The sequence below is a fragment of the Gavialis gangeticus genome, unplaced genomic scaffold (assembly GCF_001723915.1).
Source record: "Gavialis gangeticus isolate Ggan-Ray unplaced genomic scaffold, GavGan_comp1, whole genome shotgun sequence".
Classification (NCBI taxonomy): domain Eukaryota; kingdom Metazoa; phylum Chordata; order Crocodylia; family Gavialidae; genus Gavialis; species Gavialis gangeticus.
The window spans coordinates 12,082,618-12,101,562 of NW_017728997.1; the positions used below are offsets into that span (position 1 = coordinate 12,082,618).

General features: G+C 48.5%; 1 protein-coding gene across 1 annotated transcript in view; it reads left to right on the top strand.

Annotated features, from left to right (window-relative positions):
- Positions 1-556: 556 nt before the first annotated feature.
- The window catches only part of FRMD4B (FERM domain containing 4B), a 138,322-nt gene continuing 119,933 nt past the window's right edge, over positions 557-18,945 (top strand). Inside the window, exon 1 of the mRNA XM_019504780.1 lies at positions 557-729. The gene's annotated coding sequence lies outside the window, so the exon portion shown is untranslated. The remainder of the gene's footprint in view (positions 730-18,945) is intronic.

Consider the following 18,945-nt stretch of genomic DNA (forward strand, 5'->3'; position numbering starts at 1 on the left):
AGGGTGGCAACCTCCAGCATTTGCTGTGTGGACAAGGGTTTTGGAGAGGTGCCTCAGGACACCCACTCTAAGGAACTGCTTGTCAGGTGTCTCCCAACTCACCGCATCTATTTTCATAATTAGTAGTACAAAGCTCCATCAGGTTGGGTTTGTTTAAGAGATCTGCCTTGCTCTGACTTCAGTAATTAGCTAACATGTATATCTCTGTACCTTGGAAACACTTCATTAATCTAATGGAAGAAAGAATTATGCCTAGATGAACTTAAAAGATGTTCAGCAAGACTGGTTTTGCATCTCTAATGAACCGAAACGCACATCACTGGAAGCTGTTGGGAAGTAGTGCACCCAGAGACATTAGCGGGGAGGAATGCCACAGTTTAATTTGTGTACAAATATCTTGGCAATAGAGCTTGTTAATTTGTATACCAAGCTAATTTGTGTACATAGCGGGTTGATTGCCAGTCTCGGATGGGGAGGATGGGGCTAGCGAATCTGGGGAATGAATAGAAAGCAATGCACGGTTTGGATGAGTTTTTTTTTTTTTTTTTGTTCTTTTTCTAGACAGAAATGGATATTCTGTCTTTGCTGTAGCACTTCATGAACCATCTGGATAAAGGAGATGGAGGCACGATGGAATTAGAAGGATGAAATCGGCTCCTCGTGGTGGAAAGCTGAAGGATATCACAAGCAAGGATTAAGTCAAAACAGAAGACTGCACCGGAGCTAAAGGTATGAACAGACACAAAAGCTTCTTGCAACATGGAGTTTAGCATGTCAGAGATGTGATCACATATGGATTTGGAGTTAAGTTCTGCAAATCGAGCGGTCTGTGCCAAGCATTTCATGTTTCAGTGTCCGAAGGAGGCCTCTTTAATCAGTCACTGGAGTGACTTGATGGTGCATGGATTCGAGGAATGCATGATGAAGTGGATAAATACACTCCCCGAATTCCTGCAATGCCTGTAGTTAGCAGGCAGCTGTCGCTGAAATAAAGCACAGCACAAACACGGGCATAGTGATGCTGAACATGATGTGGGCTGGATTGACTTCTTGCTGTGGAAAGCATTTGGCTTTGTGTTTGGATGCTTCGTGATTTGCTCTGCAGACTATAAATTACTTCTTGCGGGAAGGGGAGAGGGAATGGGGAAAAATGACTTGGTGAAATACTGATGCTCAGTCCTGCTCTGGGTGAAGATGGGCGGGGGGGGAGTTTTAGCATTGCTATCCTGCGCTTTGTGATAACAGACATACATCAAGTTCATATTGGGAACAGCCTTTTCTCTGAATAGTGCATGCAGTGCTGACATCACGGTGATTTGGTATCGTCTTGTTTTTTGGGCTTGTGTACATTAGATCTGAGATGCACCAAATAGCATTAACACCCCCCCCCACCACCATTCAAAAGCCCATATGTGGGAATTGATGTAAATTTAAAGATATACACACTTGTAGTAAATGTACTTTCCTGGATCAGATGATATTTAGTATAAACTGAACGCTCCTGTAACGCTGGGAATTTTCTCTCTTTCCTCCCATGAGAGCACAAGGCGCTGGAATTAATTTTATGGCACAATGATGCTGGGGTTTGTTTTTTCAAATCATTTTGCAGCCTATTGTGGTAGGTAGTTTGTATTAGTTATTGAAAAGCAGGCATGATCTCAGATGAGGTGTGCCGTATTCCTTGGAATAGAAGGTTCCCTTGAATTTAAGATGCACCCAATTTACCTCTCAATTTTAAGGGAAAAAAAGAAAGCATCAAATAGAGACACACTTATAAATAAAGATATACTACAAGAGCTTTATAGTCCTGCTTGCTTGGTTGTTAAGATATTTAGAAGAGTTAATTGGTTTTAAAGAAATCTGCCTTCTATTTGAAGGAGTTAAGGCATTGAGGAAGGGGAAATGGGAGAGGACCCCAGTTTAGAAGTATGAGACTGGCTCAGAGAGGGAGAAACGCCAATGCAAAAAGCCTGAAGAGAAGAGTAGGATCTCTGCAGGGATTCTCCGTTGCACTGAGCCACATTTCGCTGCAGGGTTGGGGAGGGAGCACAGGTTGCTTAAGACAACTTGGTGCTTTCTGGGTCCTGGGAGCAACCTGTGCCCCAGTGCAGATTAGGGGTAGGCTTACCCTGTGTCAGTTGTCACAGTCCTCCTGCAGCTGCCCTGCCAACCTAGGATCCTGGGTATATTCCCAAGCACATGAAAAATTGTTTGACAGACATGCGGGGTGCACAGTGGCATAGGGCACCTTTTCTTAGGACAGATGACAGCCAGAAGAGCTTTGGCCAAAGCCTTCAGGAGGAGAAAAACTAAAACTTCAACAGTAGCTGTAGACAGTTCATAGATGTTAGGGTCGGAAGGGACCTCAATAGGTCATTGAGTTGCCCCCTGCCTAGGCAGGAAAGAGCGCTGGGGTCAGACAACCCCAGTTAGGTGCTTGTCCAGTCTGCCATCAACTGGGGGTCTTCAAGAGGAATCTGGAGCAAAGGGCCAGACCACTGCATCCATGCACCTCTCTGCGTCCCCTCGGCCTTGCATCCTGCGCAGGGAAAGTGAGACTTTTGTCAAAGTTGTGTCTGCAGCTCCGCTTCCCTAGCGTGTCCATGCTGGATGATCACTGTTCAGCAAGGGAGGGAAGCTTTGGAAGGGCTTGCTTTCATTTTGGTTGTAACCACTCATCCCCTGCCGACCCTCACCCGCCAGCAGGTTGCAGTCCCTCTGCTCTCTCCTTGAAGAGCACGTCTCATCTTTGTCCCAGACAGGGAAGTATGGAGGGGTGGAGGTGGAGAGGGGTAAGAAATTTGGGATGCTTTTTTTTATTTTTTAAGCATAATGTCCCTTAAAAGTAGATGTGCTGGTCTGACCAGCAGAGGGAGATGTGCTAATAGAATAGCAGCTGGCCAACATCTCCCGCTCTGGGAATCGTCTTCATCCCAGTAGCCTCCATCTGCAAGCCCATTTCACCTCTGCAGTTATATTCTAGACTGAGTCTTGGCTCTAGTTTAAAAGCGATGGAAAGTAGCATAGTTGGTTATATAATAACTGTGGTGCCATCCGCTCTGCTGATGTCCTAGTGGCTTTGGTACCACTGAAGAACCAGCAGAAATCACATGGAAGCGGAAAACTGAAATTCATCTCTGATGTGTTCATGCGCTTAATGTTTTGTCATATGCTACATTTAATCTTTTAACTGACACACTTAAATCTCAATTTATGGATTCTGGAAATTTTTTTTACTCTTCCATCAGGATATCCTAATGAAATACAGTTGGCCATCCGCAGAATGTATAGAAATGAAATTGCTGATATAAGCGTGCTCTGGCATGATGAACAAGCAGCTGGAGAATGTGCTTCTCCTGCAATATTTGGAGGATGCATAGCATCATCAAGAGCTATTCATTAGAGTTGGCATCATAAGCACATCTCATATGTCTGAGAATAAATAATCTGTAGCCCATCCTTCACTAGGGTATATCCCAAATGTGCAGTCGGCAGGTGACAGACTCCTTCCTCTGCGGTAGACGCTGCGCTCATCAGCTTGGCGCATACCAAGAGAAATTATAAAAGTAAATCTCTGCTACTATGGCTGTGAGTTACCATATTGGGAAACAGATGGTGCTCTACTATAATTGTACCTGGCATAAAGCTAATACATAATTTAACAATGCAGCAACATGAACTGTATTCCAGGGACTGCTGTTTTCTTACGGTTTTTCTTTAATCTGATTTACCAATCGACAGGAGAAAACATATTATATTTAAATAATTCCCCCCTCTCATTTCCGCGCTCCCTCCCCTCCAAAGGCTGAGAATATCGTATCAACCTGGGATTTCCTGAAGGCCAACACAACATTATTGCCTTACTATCCCTCCCAGGACCCCTTAAATCTCATCAGTGAGTTGTTGCTTTATGATCCTTATTGTGAAGGCGCCAGCTGCCTTTTAGGTGCAGAGTGCCCTTAAAATCCCATTAGCTTCAGTAGATGCCCAAGGGTCTTGCTTTGGCCTTGCTGAGCTATGTGGGAGGTCACCAGCCATTGATACCCCACTGCATAGGGATTATGGTTTCTTTTTGTCCCAGTAGGAAGACTGGCATGTATGGTGATGCAGGACAAGGCAGCAGGTCTCCTCTACCATCTGGTCGTAACATGGGAAGTTCAGGCCAGGGTACCCTGATTTTTTTGATTTTTTTTTTTTTTTTTTGTTCCTGACATTCATTATTAGTAGTGCAGCTAGAAATGAGATGCCAAATCTCAAGACAAGACCTGACAGCCTACTTGAATGGCTTGGCGAAAGGCTTCCAGGCTGCAGTTTCATCGCCTAATCAGTCCAAGTGGTACATCTAGGTCCCAGTCTAGCACCACATAATGGGTCTAATATCAGCACTTAAACTCTGTTTCCAGGCATCCTGTTCTTGCTCCAGATGGCATCTTAGCCGGCCAAGCTCACATCATGTTCTCTCCAAGGAGGACAGGAAGAGCACAATGTAATTTTGGAAATCTGGCAAATGAAGTTCACGCCCGTGGAAGCAAATACCCTTTAATTATTGCCACGAAGCACTAGGGTGCCATAAAGGCTGTGCGCAAACTGCTTTTTTGTCCCAAAGGGCATGAAGAAATAAATGCTTCCTGTTCAAGAGCCCTTCCCACCCACCTCTCCTCCCCACCCAGCTGAAAATGTCCCTTGCAGTTCTGGTTTCGAAGCACGGCAGGATGGTGGTACGGTGTGTACTGCTGGCCGACAATTGCCAGCAAACGCTGAAATGTTATTTGTGGCTGTTTGTGATGGGAATAAAAAAAATCTCTCTGGCTTTAACTGGTTCTAAATTGCGCAGACGCTGCATGGCTGTGTCGTCCAGGGAGGTGCACAGCGGAGCTGATGAAACTGTACAGGGAGTCTGAAGAGGAGAGAGTGATACTTGGAGCGTTTCTGCTTTGCAGGGGTGGGGGGAGCCTCTTGTCCCTGCCGCCGGCAAGGTGACGGATGCCTCTGCACCAGTACCAATAAAAATAATAATAAAAAAAAAAGTCTGACAAAAACCAAGCTAGCTCCTAGCAGCTCTTGCTCTGTGCTCCCAACCCAGCTTTCATGTGCCCGCAAGCTCAGCTGGCTCTCCTGAGTGCTGGGCAACCAAGCCCCACTTATCCCCTCGTCAGCTATAAAAGAAGAGGTGAAATTTTTGTCCGTGAATTGCTAATGCCTGATCCAGGGCTTCTCCTCCTGCTCTTAGTCCGCCTGGGCAACCTGGTGCTCCCCGCAAAGGTGTTGCTTAGGCCTGGACTGGAAAAGTAGGAATCGCCTCACTGCTTCCAGAGCTGGTCCCAAAATGGTTTAGGCAGCAAGGCCAGGGGCAGTAGTGCCCAAAGGAGCTGATGGACAGCTTCTGTTCCCCAGGGGAGGTGAGCAGGGGCAGAGGGAGGTACCCTGAGGAGACCAGCTACCGCGGTGGTCAGCAGATGGAGGACACTTTTGAAACTTCCCCTGCCCCCAGTTGGGTATTTGGTTTGCATCTCTGCCAGGGACACCTGCCACAGCCTCTCCTGCTCCCCTTGCCTGGTGTGTTGCCATCTGCTTTTTGGAGGGGTGCGGTCTCCACTTCCTCTCCCCTTCCCTGGGCTGACTCAGCTAACGTGGTCACAATGGACCTGGGCAGTCTTGGCTTCCCCCTCCACGGTTTCCTTTTCTAACTTCCTTTCTCATTGTTTGCATTGCTGACATTTCCAAATGTCACCGTTTCCACTCAGGGGGGCATCTGATAAAGCCACTGCTGGCGTCACTGTTCCCTTGGTGCACTGGGAGGTCTGGACCGGTTGCTCGTCTTGACGCCAAGGGTTTGCACTGAGCAACCCTTTGAGTAGGGTGCATTGGCTGGCTTCACATGGAGGAGGAACCTCAGATCTGATGCATCCCTGCCAAGAGTTTCTCCCCAGATTTCTAAGAAGAGGTCGGGGGCAGGAGGACTGTTTGCTCTGATCCTGGATGGCAATCTCTGAATCAGGACCCTTGCCTTGTATTTCCAGATAAACTCTGCGAGGCTCAGAGCAAATCAGTCCACCTCTCTGTGAGCTGGAATGTACCCATCTGTGAGACTAGTAGAAAAACGCGCCCCCGCTTCACAGGAGCGCTGTGAGGCTCATTGTAGTAGGCTTTCTAAAATGGATTGAGATCCTGTGCTTGGGGGGAGAAAAAAAAAAAGCTATTTAAGCACAAAGAATTAATTAGGAGCTGGCTGGCCAAGGCTGTTAATTGGCACATGGCGTTGCAGCCCGTTGGTACGGCGGTGTGAAGGATGCTTGCTCTGCAGCTGTCCATGCTGAACTGTTGCTCTGCACGAATAAAAGCTGCTCTGTCTGGACAGCATCGCTCTGGCTGCTGCTTACAAGTCCCGCGTTTCCCTGAAAAGAAAAAGAAACGTGGTACTCGGCCTTGAACTGAAGCTCGTTGAAGTTGGCATCTTTCCCTTGGTTTCAGGGGACCCTGGATCAGTCTGGGAGCGTTCGTTACCACTTAAAACACTTCTGAATGGCTTCTTTGCTACTCCTATGGTCCTTCCTGGTTTTGGGGACTCCTCCCTTGGTAAGGTGTTGTACTTACTAGAGGCCCGGTAGTATAAGCCACCAACTCGCAAGCTTTAAAAGGGAGTCCTGGCTTCAGCTTTTAGCATGCCAATGATTAAACCGTAGAAGAGGGATGTGATGCTCCCAGGACGTGGGGTGACATGCCTTGCATTGCTTCAGCTGTTCTGTAGAAGCGGGTTGTACCCCTGTGTGCCGTCTGTGCCAAAACTCATCTGCTGTAATGAAGCCTCTTGATCTGCCACCTTTCCAAATCCCAGCTTACCACTCACATTTTCCCAGACCAGACTGTCAAACAGTTGTTGGGCAAGTACTTTGCTAGCAAAAAGGAGCATTAATTGCCCTAGCAACAACTGCTAATACCATCTGAAACTCGCTTCTGCTTACAGCACAGTTGCTGTATATTCAATACCTCCACAAAGTGCACTGTTCAGTATCTCGGACAGTTGGAAGCCGGCAGGTTGTCAGTGGGTGCCCTTAATCCACATCCATGTCTCCTTTATGATACCCCGTTGTGTGTCTCTAGGGAAATGCTTGAGGCTAACTTTGTATCCCAAAAGACCACAACACAACCTCCCGTTGACTTCAGGAGGAATTGGCTTGGGTGCTGAAGGAGGGAGCTGTTTGTACCACTCCTCCAGTCCAGCATGCAGAAATGTGGTAAACTTTATTTGGCTACACGGCCTACGTGGGGACAAATACAGAGGCCAGTATACTGCGAGGCAAGCTTAGTTCCCCAAAGTCCTGCTGCCTTTGCTGTACTTCTCCCAAGGGTACATTTCCCTAGCCCCTGAACCCTGGCCAGCAAGGAAGAGGACAGCCGTGCCTTCCTACTGTGGGGTATGTGAGGCTGATTAAATATTTATATAATGCTAGGAGTCAAAGCCCTCAGTCCAACGCTACTCTATTATGCCAGGTGCTGCATAGGTGCCTTGGGGGACAAGATCTTCCTTCAAGAGCTTGCAGCCTCAAATCAAAGACCAACAGGGAGTAGATGATGGTGCGTGGCAATGTATGGGCCAGCAAAGGTGGTGAAGAACTGGCTCCACTTTTACTTACGTGCCTGTTTTTGCTTTTCACTCGTGGGTACGAGAAGGGCGTCGAGGGGGGGAAAAAAGAAGGGAAGAGGCGCAGAAGCAGCGTGACTTCAGCCTGGCCATGCCGGGTTTTGTAGGCGTCCGAGAGGTTGTGGGAGAAGATACGGTTGTGGCTCTTGGGGTTTTCACATTGTGCAGGAGAAAGCACAGAGCTGTTTCGGATGCTCGCTGGATCCTTGTGTGGCAGGATGCAGCGGTCAGGATCTCTGATCTTGGGCACGGATGCAGGAGGAAGAAGCCAGAGTCCCGGCATCCCTCTACCTTCCCTGGAGATACCTTTCATAGGCATGAGCCCACCCCATCAAGCCTAACGAAGGGCACCGTGCAGCAGTGAGTCACTGCTATTCTGAAGGCTTCCGCCTCCCAGGGTTGTCATCCTGAGAGCGTGACTACAGAGAGGAGATCATTACAGTCGCTCAGATACCCTTTATTCACCCTCCTTAACAATTCCCTGTCAGGAAACGGTGGTGTATTTTTGGGGGCTGTTATTTTGCCTTCGTGACTACGTACATCGCACCCAGTGCTGAACGATACGGTCTCATTTACGCTTCCTGGCGCAGTGCTGTAGGTTTGGGCCTGCTGTTTAGATTACGTAGTAATTCCACCCCATTTGCCATAGATGGATGAGGCTATAAAATAATCATAAAACAAGGGGCAGCCCTGGATTTTTCAGGCTCCTCACGTATTTGTATCTGCCGTGAAATACTCCATCCAAATATAATTACCTGACTTCTTCGGGCTCCCGTTAATATTTTATGCTGATCCAAAGTGTTGAAGATGCTGTCTCTTTTTTCACTGGTGGTACGAGAAGACACGATGTCAGGAGGAGCAGAGGATTGATGCTGCCGGGCATGTGGGAACCTGGCTGGTTCAGCCTCTCTTGGCAAGCGCCTTGAGGTTCGGATCAGGATGATTGATTAGTGGGAGCTGGAGAAACCTCCTTCTGCTGTGCAGAGTACTGGAAGGAGAGCGGAAAAAATTATAGCAAACCGCTGCTTCTAGGTGCATTAGTGTGGATGCAAGTCTGCTATCCAGCTAGTGCAACAGCCAAGTCCCACAGGATGCTTAGGTGTTACTGTAGTGGGGAAGGGGGAGGCAATAGATCCTTGTTGTGGGGGGGAACAAACCATGGCAGTTACCCCTTATGTTTACACGGTCACTTCAAGACCCCCAAAATTTCACGGCCTTGGTAGGCTGCCATACGAGAATGGCTGCATCTCAATGCGGAGCTGCAGGGAGCTCTGGAGAGGAGGTGGCAGGGGCTAACAGAGGCTTTTAGGACAAGAAATGAGGAGTCCCACCACCCTCTAATTGGAATTAAGCAGGGCGCAGGGGGATATATTTAGTTAAGCAAAATGCAGCTGACCTGGCCAGAAATGAATGAGGACCGTGCTGACAGTTGCACCGAAGTCTTGAACGCTAAAGCTGGAAGTTCGGCCCCAAAAATGTTCAAAGGCTTGTCTCGTGATTGTGGAGTTGTTTAAGTTTTGGCACCATCCGATGTGGCGCCCCTGCCTGCGGGCAGCGTGCACATGATGGGTGACGTTGCCGATTTCCAGTGAGCAGGAGCATTTTGGCTGCTTCACCCTTGCACTGTATAACTGTGCGCCTCTGCTCTCCTCTGCCCGGCCTGCGCAGACTCGGATTATCCCCCTCACCTTCCACCACCGGATATTTTTTTATTCTAGATATATAGGGGTAGGCTTTACCTGCCTTCTGCAGCAGCTCTGGGCACTGCTTTTCCCCAAGAGACAGGGAAAGGAGGAATAGAGCGAGGCAAGATATTGCACAAGGGCTTTTTGTGCTCCAGTTCTGTTGGCGTTCCCGGAGCTGGCAACTGTGCCGTTGGCTCTGCAGGTGAGAGAAGGCTTTTAGCGAGAACAGGATTTCATTGGATTGAGCCTCGGGAGTGGAAGAGCTTTAGGGGCAAACCACACCTGCCTCTACCAGACATCCCAGACGAGTTGTGACCTGTCCCCTGCACCGCTATCTTCCAGCGATTTTAAAATAAACATTCCCAGCATATCAGACCAGCCCTGTGTGATGGTGCGTGAGCCTGGGATGGTGTCGCATGCACAGAGGCCGGCACGGTGCAGCTACAATATGCTAGCTCTGGGCGTAAATGAGGCAGGACGCTCCCGGTGCCTCCGCGGTGCAGGCTGGAGCTTGGCAGCAACCTGGCGTGCGGTGAATCACTTCCTTTGATAAATGAAGCCCAGCTGGGAAGCCGTGCAAACGCCCCGTTCTCAGCCCAGCCTGAAGCCGGCGGAGCACTTCTGCCAGGCCATCATTCAAAGGAGTTGTCGCTTTCTTGAGGGCCCCTCGCATCCCCCAGCAGCTGTCACGGCTGCTGTAGGGGCTACCGCTTTCCCCTCCACCCCGCTCTGCCTTTTCCTGACTTCCTCCAGATGTGTCTGGGAGCGGCTTGAAGTGCAGCGTGATTTCCTGTGTCATCGGTGTGGCGCGGGCCAGGCAAGGTGCTGCCTTAAAGCTGTCAGCACAGACGCATTTGGCTGTTTTCCACTGGCCCTGCTCCACTCTGGTGTTGATGACGGGGGAAGTGGACAGGCCATCAGCTGGAGCAATCCCTCCTGAAGCACCAAGGCCATTGCCCTTGTTTGGGACTGCTGGGTAACAGCAGACTTTCTAGGGCAGCTTAAGGGAAGGCAATGAAAACCCAGTGCCTTTCGAGGCTGGAAGCCAGCAGACTCGCTGAATTGACTTCTGCAAAGTGGCCCTTACAGATCCTTTCCTTCTGGGGTGGAGTTGGATGGGGAGAGGTTTGCTTTTCCTAATAAATAAGCAGCCTTCCCTGAGCAGGAAGACCCTTCCCACCTTGTAGGCAGCAGGCCTGTCTCCTCACCCTGCCCAGAAATTGTTTGCCAGCTCTTCCTTCGTGGCACGCTTGAGTCTTCCAGTGCAAAGCGAAGCATTTCCCTAACCCGAAGGCTGTTCCTCTTGCATCTTGGACCCACCTGCATCCTTCCTCCCTTCTGCTGAGCTCTTTCATTGTCATGCTGGAATTGCTCGACCCATTGCATCCCCTAAAAGCCCCTCTATCGGGTTTCAACACCCATTGCTTTGTAAGGGCTTTGTCTCTGAATGGAGCTGGCTGGCCTCGGGGTCTTTACAGGAGCAGATCACCCTGCAACCCACCTGTTTGGTGGCAGAGAAACTCCATCTTTTAGATGAACAGCGCTGAGCCGGGTGACAGGGTTGCAAGCGTTTGCTGTGCGGTGATGAAGTCAGCCTCTGCAGAGTATTCGGTAATGGCAGAGAAGAGGAGGAACCATCTGTGGACTCGGAGCCTTGTTCTTGTGCTCGATGAAGGAGGTGCTTTGTGAATTCATGCTGTCGTCCCAACGTGCGGGCTGAGCTCATCACTGAGTCCTACAGACACTGCCACCGGTGACGCAGGAGGTGGCAGTCTTCCCCGAATCGCTGCTGGACCGAGATCCTAGGGCTGGTATGGGCTTATGTGAAAGGCCGCATTCTGTAAAGCTCATTATCGGCGCTGATTTGCAGCCAGCACAAATCAGCATTGTTCTGGGGCGGGCTAGCAGAAGGGAAGATTCTCCTGTGAAAAGTATACAAAGATAGGGAGGAAAACAAAAAGTTTTGTTTTAAGGTTTTCACAGAGTCTCTTTAATGAAACCAGGTTTATTTCAGCTTGCAACACGACGTTGTGCATTTTGGAGGTCAACTCCCCACCAAAAATAATTTTTTTTTCTACCTTTCTTTTCCATCCTTTGTAAGCTGGAAAGAAGGTGGCACATTAAAAGGAAAAACCGTAAGTGGTCAAAATGGAAATGACAATTATGGGCTAAAAGCTCCCTGTTGTCACATTTCCCCCCCTCCACCCGTCTTTTTGGTGGAAATCTCTTGCGCTTCGTAACTTATTGGAGGGCAGTGATTCTTCCTTTTTATTTGGCAGTAGTGAGGCCACATGTGTCCAGTTTTGAGTCCCTCACTACAGAAAGGATGTGGACAAACCGGAGAGAGTACAGTGCAGGACAACGAAAATGGTTTGGGGGCTGGGGGACATGACTTTTGAGGAGAGACTGCGGGAACTTGTCTTATTTAGCCTGGAGAAGAGAAGACCGAGGGGGATTGACTAGCAGCCTTCACCTCCCTGCAAGGGGGTTGCAACGAGGATGGAGCTGGCCTGGTCTCAGTGGGGGCAGACGACAGGACAAGGAGCAATGGGCTCCAGTTGCAGCAAGGGACATTTAATTTGGATATTAGGAAAAACTTTTTCACTAGGAGGCTGATGAAACACTGGAACAGGTTACCAAGAAAAGTGATGGACTCTCCATCCTTGGAGGTTTGTGAAGCCCCGGGTAGACAAAGTCCTGGCTGGGATGATGTAGTTGGGACTGGTCCCGCTTTGAGCAGGGGGTTGGACTGGATGTGACCTCCTAGCTCCCTCCCAACCCTCATTTGGTCTGATTTTCTGATCTGGGGCTCAGAGGCTGCCACATTAAACAGGATTAAACTGAATTTGCAGAGTGGGTGCATGTTTTGCAGCAGCCTCTCTCAGCTTGGCGTGATTGTTGTACAGCAAATGTGAGACAATTTGCTGTTTAGGAAATCTGACTTCAGCCTGCTTAAACATTTATAGAGAGAAAAGGCAGCAATACTCTATTCCTGACTGGAAATGGTAAGCAGTTTATAGTGTTGTTATACAGATTGCAGGAAATCCGCGTAGCTGCGTGTCGGAGGCACATAACAGTTGGCATATTGAAATAATGCGGTTGTGTAAATTATCGTTGCATTGCAGAGATGCTCATGGCTGACAGTTTGCACATGTAGTATTCTGCCTGAATAAGAAACCCCCCCCCCAGCACTTCCATTATTATTCAGGAGTGCAAAGACTGTAGGTAAACCATTCGGGTGGGGGGTGGGGGGGGGCTTTAAGAAACAAAAGAAAACTCATTTAACAGCAGGGTTGGGAACATCACTGCCTGGAGATGCAAATACTTTACACTTCAGAAATACCTCAGTGCTGGGGGGATTCCTCTACTCACAGCTTTTGTAGAACTCATGTCAGAGGAGCACCTACATTTCAGATCCTGGTCCAGCCCCTTAATATCTTTTGAGCCCCCAGACCCTTGCAGAATGGGTTTTCCTACTTTGGGGGGTGGGGTGAGACATCCCACTGAGTTGGTCCATGAATGCTTCTGCTTGCAGTCCTGGAAGTTTGGGGGCTTGTTCTTGTTTTGGAAGTCAACAAGAGCGTGTGACAATGAGGAAGCCAACCAAGACACTTGTCCCAAGGTCAGGCATCCTGAAGGGCCTGAACAAGCTGTTCAAGAAGCACAAGTAGCTCTGCCACTCTTGAGTAAAATAAACACTGTGGCTAAGTACAGACAGCCGAAATGTCCAAGGCTGAATCGATTCAATCTTCGCAGGTTAGTCTAAGCCGAGTAGATTGAACCGATAAGCAAGTGAACAGACATTCACTGTTGATTCTGGAAATGTAGCCACATGCCTGCAGTGGCCCAGGTCAGGCGCTGGGGGACGCTAGAGCAGACAGCTTGGGCCAAGGCTGACCTGTCCACCCTGCAAGGTGGGGAGGTGCAAAGCATCCTGGGATGCTGGGGGACTGTGAGTTGACTTGAATCTGGAGGGGATCTGGGACAGAAGTTCAATAAACCAATTTAACCTAAATCAGTTAAGTCTGATACTGCATCCCTCCAGGTTTATCTTAAACCGGTTTCAGCCATTTTGAAAGCAGTTTACGTGCACTGAACTTCTGTTGTGTTACAGATTTGAACCGGTTTTCAATCATTTATACTGGTTTATGTGCATTTTCTATCCCTAGTCCATGAAAACCCAGAGCCACAAGGACGGATGTGAGCACCGAATAGGGAGAGGGGACTTTATTCACAAAATCTTGAATCTGGTCTAAAAGTCCTGAAATATTTAAGATCACATTGGTTTCTTCTTTGAATATATGCAGGAGATGTCCCCTCTCTCCCCCCTCCACACAGCTGCTCTCGAATGCGGGACAGCCTCAGTGACGGCTGCCCCCACCCCATGCCTCCCCTGTCTGCCCTCCCACCGTGAGCAGCTGGTACCCGTGGCCCCTGGCTGTGTGTGCACAGTGCCACGTGCACACCCTGCCTGCCCGGCCACACAGGGTGCATGCAGCCCCTGGCCCGGCCCCAGCACGCATGGGGCAATGCCGGATGCAGAGTGTGGGGGGTGGCACATGACCAAATGCCACTGCGTGCGAGCTTGCCCCAGTCCCCACATCCGGCCTGCGCGGGATGGTGCGTGGTGGCACTCGGTCCCTGCCCACCTGTGCATACCTCCTAGGGCTTTCTCAAGTACCCCCAGGGATGTGTACCCCCAGTTGACACGAACACTTCCCTTAGCTGCACACTTGAACAAACACCGCGTAGTTATTTACAGTTTTCTCAACAAATGAACACCTTCAGGTGCCCTGGGATTATTGTTACTTGACTGCACGTCCCTACCCCTTCCTCGGAATATTTACCTGTGCTGCAGCTAATCCTGATGAGCTCCGGTCCTGGACCCTGACCCAGTGTGCTAGGCGTTGTGCAAACCCAGAACCCAGCAGATGGCAAGGAGTTTACAGTCGCATTGCACTGTTCGGATAGTATTTGGCCTGGAAGGTATGTCCACCCAGCACAGCTGAGAGAGAGACAAGCTAGGTCTGAACGAGCTAGCTGGGGTCCCGGAAGCAATAGAGATAAGGTAGTGGAGTACTTCAGAGAGGCTGTTAGCCTTGCCGAGAAGCTTGTTCAGAGCTATCCCTGGCATTTCTGCCTGGACCAGTTTTGTCCCGGGCAAAGAGAAAACTGCAGCGGTTGCACCGTGGCGGAAAGCTAACAACTTCATTTTCTTTTTATCTTACTGAAGATGTTAATGAGGGACTTGACTTGGGCAAAAGGTTTTCCAAAAAGCTGCTTGGTTGTTGCCTTGAGGTTAATTGCATTATGTTACGGGGGGCAGGGGGAGGGAAACAGAAAAGGAAAAGGGCTAGATAGCTGCCTGCCTTGAGGACAATGAGAGGAAGTCCTAATTCGCAGATAATCCTATGGTTCTGTCCATGCTTGTCAAAGCTCGTTTAAATCAGCATCTCGCTGGGCAAATTTGAAAGCATGATATATCTTCTTTTGAAAGGGAGTGTAATTATGGACATGGACTCAGGGCTAGCATTAGTCAGAAAAAATCTAATGGAAAAAATTGCTTAATTGGGATTTCAGATTCTGCAAAGTCGGAATATCAGGGGCTCCAGAGAGCCATGAAGCACTCTAGTTTCCTGACACCTTGCACGTTTGGCCCCTTAGCTCAGGCTTTTGCCTTCTGTAGTGCCAGGGCAGCTTGCCATGAGGACTGTTGCAGGGCCATCGACTGCAGGGCTGCCAGGGTCTGCAACCCCACCATGGTTTGCCACGCACAACTAAGCTCCATTTCCTTTCACAGGGACCGTCAGCATTTTGGAACAACTGAATTTTGAAGCAGTTTGATCCTCCATGAAACCATTCCCTGTCTCGCGGCCTTGCACCGGATGTCAGTTTTATGCCATATCCATGATGCATTTCCAGTCATTTCATTGCCAATCTGTATTTCTTTGCAGCTCTGTGTATACATTTGCTGTGTAGTAACGTGTTCTCTGCATACATATTTGCTCTGTAGATCGCTGCATTGCAAACATAGACACGGGATCCACTCAACAAGAAATGTGCACTGTAATGTCACGTGGTTTAAAAATACCGTATCTATATCTAAAACCACTTGTTAACCACAGAGAATCAGGGGCTAGTGCTAGTTCAGAGGATCAGGATTTCTCTGTTTCATGGCTTCAGTAATTCTCAGGAAGGTTTAGAGAGCAAGTGATATATATATAAAAAAAAAAAAGAAGTCTCCTATCCAATTTTTGGTTCAAATTTTTCCAGGCCATTTAACAGCCAGTGTGCCTGGATTTATGTGTGTCAGGGAAAACTGATACCCATGTTCTTCAGTGTCTACAGTTGATGGGTTGTGTGTTGAGGTGACTAGCATGTGACTTGGGGCTTAAGGTGTGAACTGCTTTTCCCCAGGTCAGAAGTTCATGCAAACCTAAGTGGCTTATTGGGCCTGTGCCCTTAAGTAGCCAGGTGCACATGTGGGGAAGTTGATGTGGCTCCTGGCATGTGTGTCTGCCTTTGATTTGCAACCCAAATGACCAGCTGGATTAGCTGGGTGCAAGTCTTTGGCTTTAACTGACACTTCCGAATCACTCCTTAAGCTGTAAACACGGGATGTGCCGATGTGGAAGAAGGCCAAATAGCCCGTTTAGGATCATCCCCTCCTATTAGGTGTTAATATTTGTAATCCTGTGTAATGCTTATCTAACGCCTTTCTTTAAACTATTGTTTAGATGGTCCCAGTGCTACCTGGCATATTTTGCAATGAAAGTTAACTTTTTGTGTGGGGGTGGGGGGGCGGCATTCCTCTTGAATGCTTGTCATACACACTTTTTCCTTAGCTCAAATCCTTGCCTTGCTGTTCCAACGCAGAAGATCAAATAGTGACCTCCATTTCTCTGTGGCCTCTACAGTGTCTTTTCTTGAAATCTCCCTTCTCCTCCCCACAAGAGTCTGCTTACCATGCCCTTTGAAAATCATTTGGGTACCATGCTGGTTTCTCCTGCTCTATGTTCTGTGGTCTCCATTTATAAAAAGGGATCAGGATTTTACCTAGAAATGTGTTTCAGATGGACCCTTACTGCTCCTTCTGAGTCTTATCCAGAACAACGGGAATTGATTTCCTCGTGTGCAGGATCAAGCCACTAAAGGGCACCGAAATCTCTTCTGCCAAACCACGTTTAACTAACCCTTTGCATCCTCAGCTTTCTCTGGCCCTTTCTTTCTTTTCCATTAATGTTAAATGCTGTGCTCACGGTTCAGAGGCTTTTGCATTTTATTCCCCAGCTACAGTGTTCTTTGATCCTTCTCTTATTGAATACCTTTTAATAGAAAAATGGCCTCATTTTTATCCTTTGAACTGCTGCCCATACTCAGTCCTCTTCCCCCTCTGATATTTCACAGGCTTTTAACTTCTTCCTAGTTCGTGCACATGGATAACTGTGTATTAGTGGTATTGTATTAAATGTAGGCAGGATGTCAAGGCAGAGATTTGGAAGATGCCTTATTCTTCCTCCTTGCTGCAGGAGACTCCGAGTGTGACTTTTGGAAAGGCGCTTTACCTTTCCCGGACTTTATTCCCTCCATGTGAGCAGTGTATGGAGGCTTGATACACTGGTGTTTGCAAATCAGATATTGCCTGGAAGTGCAGAGTATCATTGATGGACTGGTTTGGTGACTTGGCACAACCCTGTGCAAGGCGTTGGGCTCCAGGGGCAGCTGCAGGATGAAGTGTGAAGTGCAGACACCCACTGAATCGTGATTCTTTCCTCACTCCCACAAGGCAGTAACGTGCTGCCGGCTTTTATTAGGAGCTGGCCATTGCCCATGCCCTGTGCTGAAATAGCTTCCCTGGCCAGCGAGTAGATGGAGTCAAGACTTCACTGAACCAGCTCAGCCCATCACCACCCACTTCCTCCAGGAAGGAAATGAGAAGTCAAATAGGTCTTTTTCTGTGTGTCTGAATCCAAGGGTGGGGAAAGGATTCTTGCCCGTCTTCATGTTGGGGGGCTGGGGCACATGATTGGTGAGGATGCGGGAACTGGGCTGATTTAGCCTGCAGAAGAGAAGACCGAGGGGGATTGAATAGCAGCCTTCATCTCCCTGCAGGGGGGCTGCAAAAAGGATGGAGCTGGGCTGGTCTCAGTGGGGGCAGATACAGGACAAGGAGCAATGGGCTCAAGTTGCAGTAAGGGACATTTAGGTTGGATATTAGGAAAAACTTTCTCTTTAGGAGGGTGGCAAAACACTGAACAGGTTACCCAGAAAGCGGTGGACTTGGAGGTTTTCAAGACCCAACTAGACAAAGCCTTGGCTGGGATCATGTAGTTGGGGCTGGTCCTGCTTGGAGCAGGGGTTGGACCAGATGTAACCTCTTGAGGTCCCTTCAACCCTCATTGTCTATGAGTGTATGTTCTCCATGGCCAGTCCATCTGTAACCTATGTTTTGGTAGGGTTGGGCGGCTGGGGTTGGAGGGCCCAAAATGATGGTGGAAGTGATCGGCAGAGCTGGGGGCAGCGTGGCTCCGTCAGGTAGTTCCTTTTCTGAGCTTCACTAAACTCATCCAGAGAGGTGTGTATAGCAAGGCAGCCCAAAGGTGTGAGGAGTGGGAGGAGGTTCACACAACCTGTGGATCACCAGTTTAACCAAAATGCTGTCGATTAACTTAAAAACTTGCTGTCTTCATTGTGAAAGCCATTGTGTTTGCATTTGTAGCAGTCTGTAATTAAGTGATAAGGGAAGCAAAAAAAGGCAGTGAAGACAACAGGTGAAGGAGGAAAAATATCTTAGTTTTCAGTGGACTGGGTTGGGGTGGGGGTAGGTGGCCTTTCTCAAAATTAGGTGGTTCTTTGCCTTTTATTAGGGCTTTTCTTAAAATACAAAGCTTTTTTTTTTTTTAAATGGAACTTGAAAATGGAATTGCACTGGGGGTTTTTTCTCTCATTTTATCTGTTCTGTTTAAACTTGGCGACGAATAGACCATTGTGCACAGATGCGATAAAAGAGCCTTTTAGCTGGTTCTTATCAGAGACGGTGTTATCTTGAAGAACGGCAATTATCCCAATACAGATTTTCTCCCTGGTACTGGAAGCAACTTTGTGTGGATTTTTGCCATCCGACTGTTTCACTGAGAAAGGGAAGCACAGGGTGTGGATGTGTGTGCACATGCACATGCATGTAAATTTGAAGGATGTAGCTCTATGGAAATGTATTTCATACCTCTAAACACATGGAGAAGTTGATACCATATGACAGTGGAGAAGAAGGATGCTCTAGAAGCCACCTGGCCTAGAGAGGCACATCCTGACTTTTGAAAGTTGTCCCTCCCACAGCCTGGTCTCTAAACTTTGCATTGTTTGCGCTTCCTGGGAATAGCACTTCGGAGAACGTAGGTCTTGCAAATGATCCATCCTCCCTCTTTCGTATATGCATGCTCTGGACAGTGACAGAGTCGACATTCAGGAGGCGTCACTGGCTTCCGGATGGGCAGCTTTGAGGTGGACGGGCACCTTTGAAGCCAACACTTCAGAACTAGAGTTGCAGGCTTCAGCAGATTCAGCGGGTTCAGCGTGTGACAGGTTTGGGCAAAGCCGTGCGACCTAGACATTTACTTT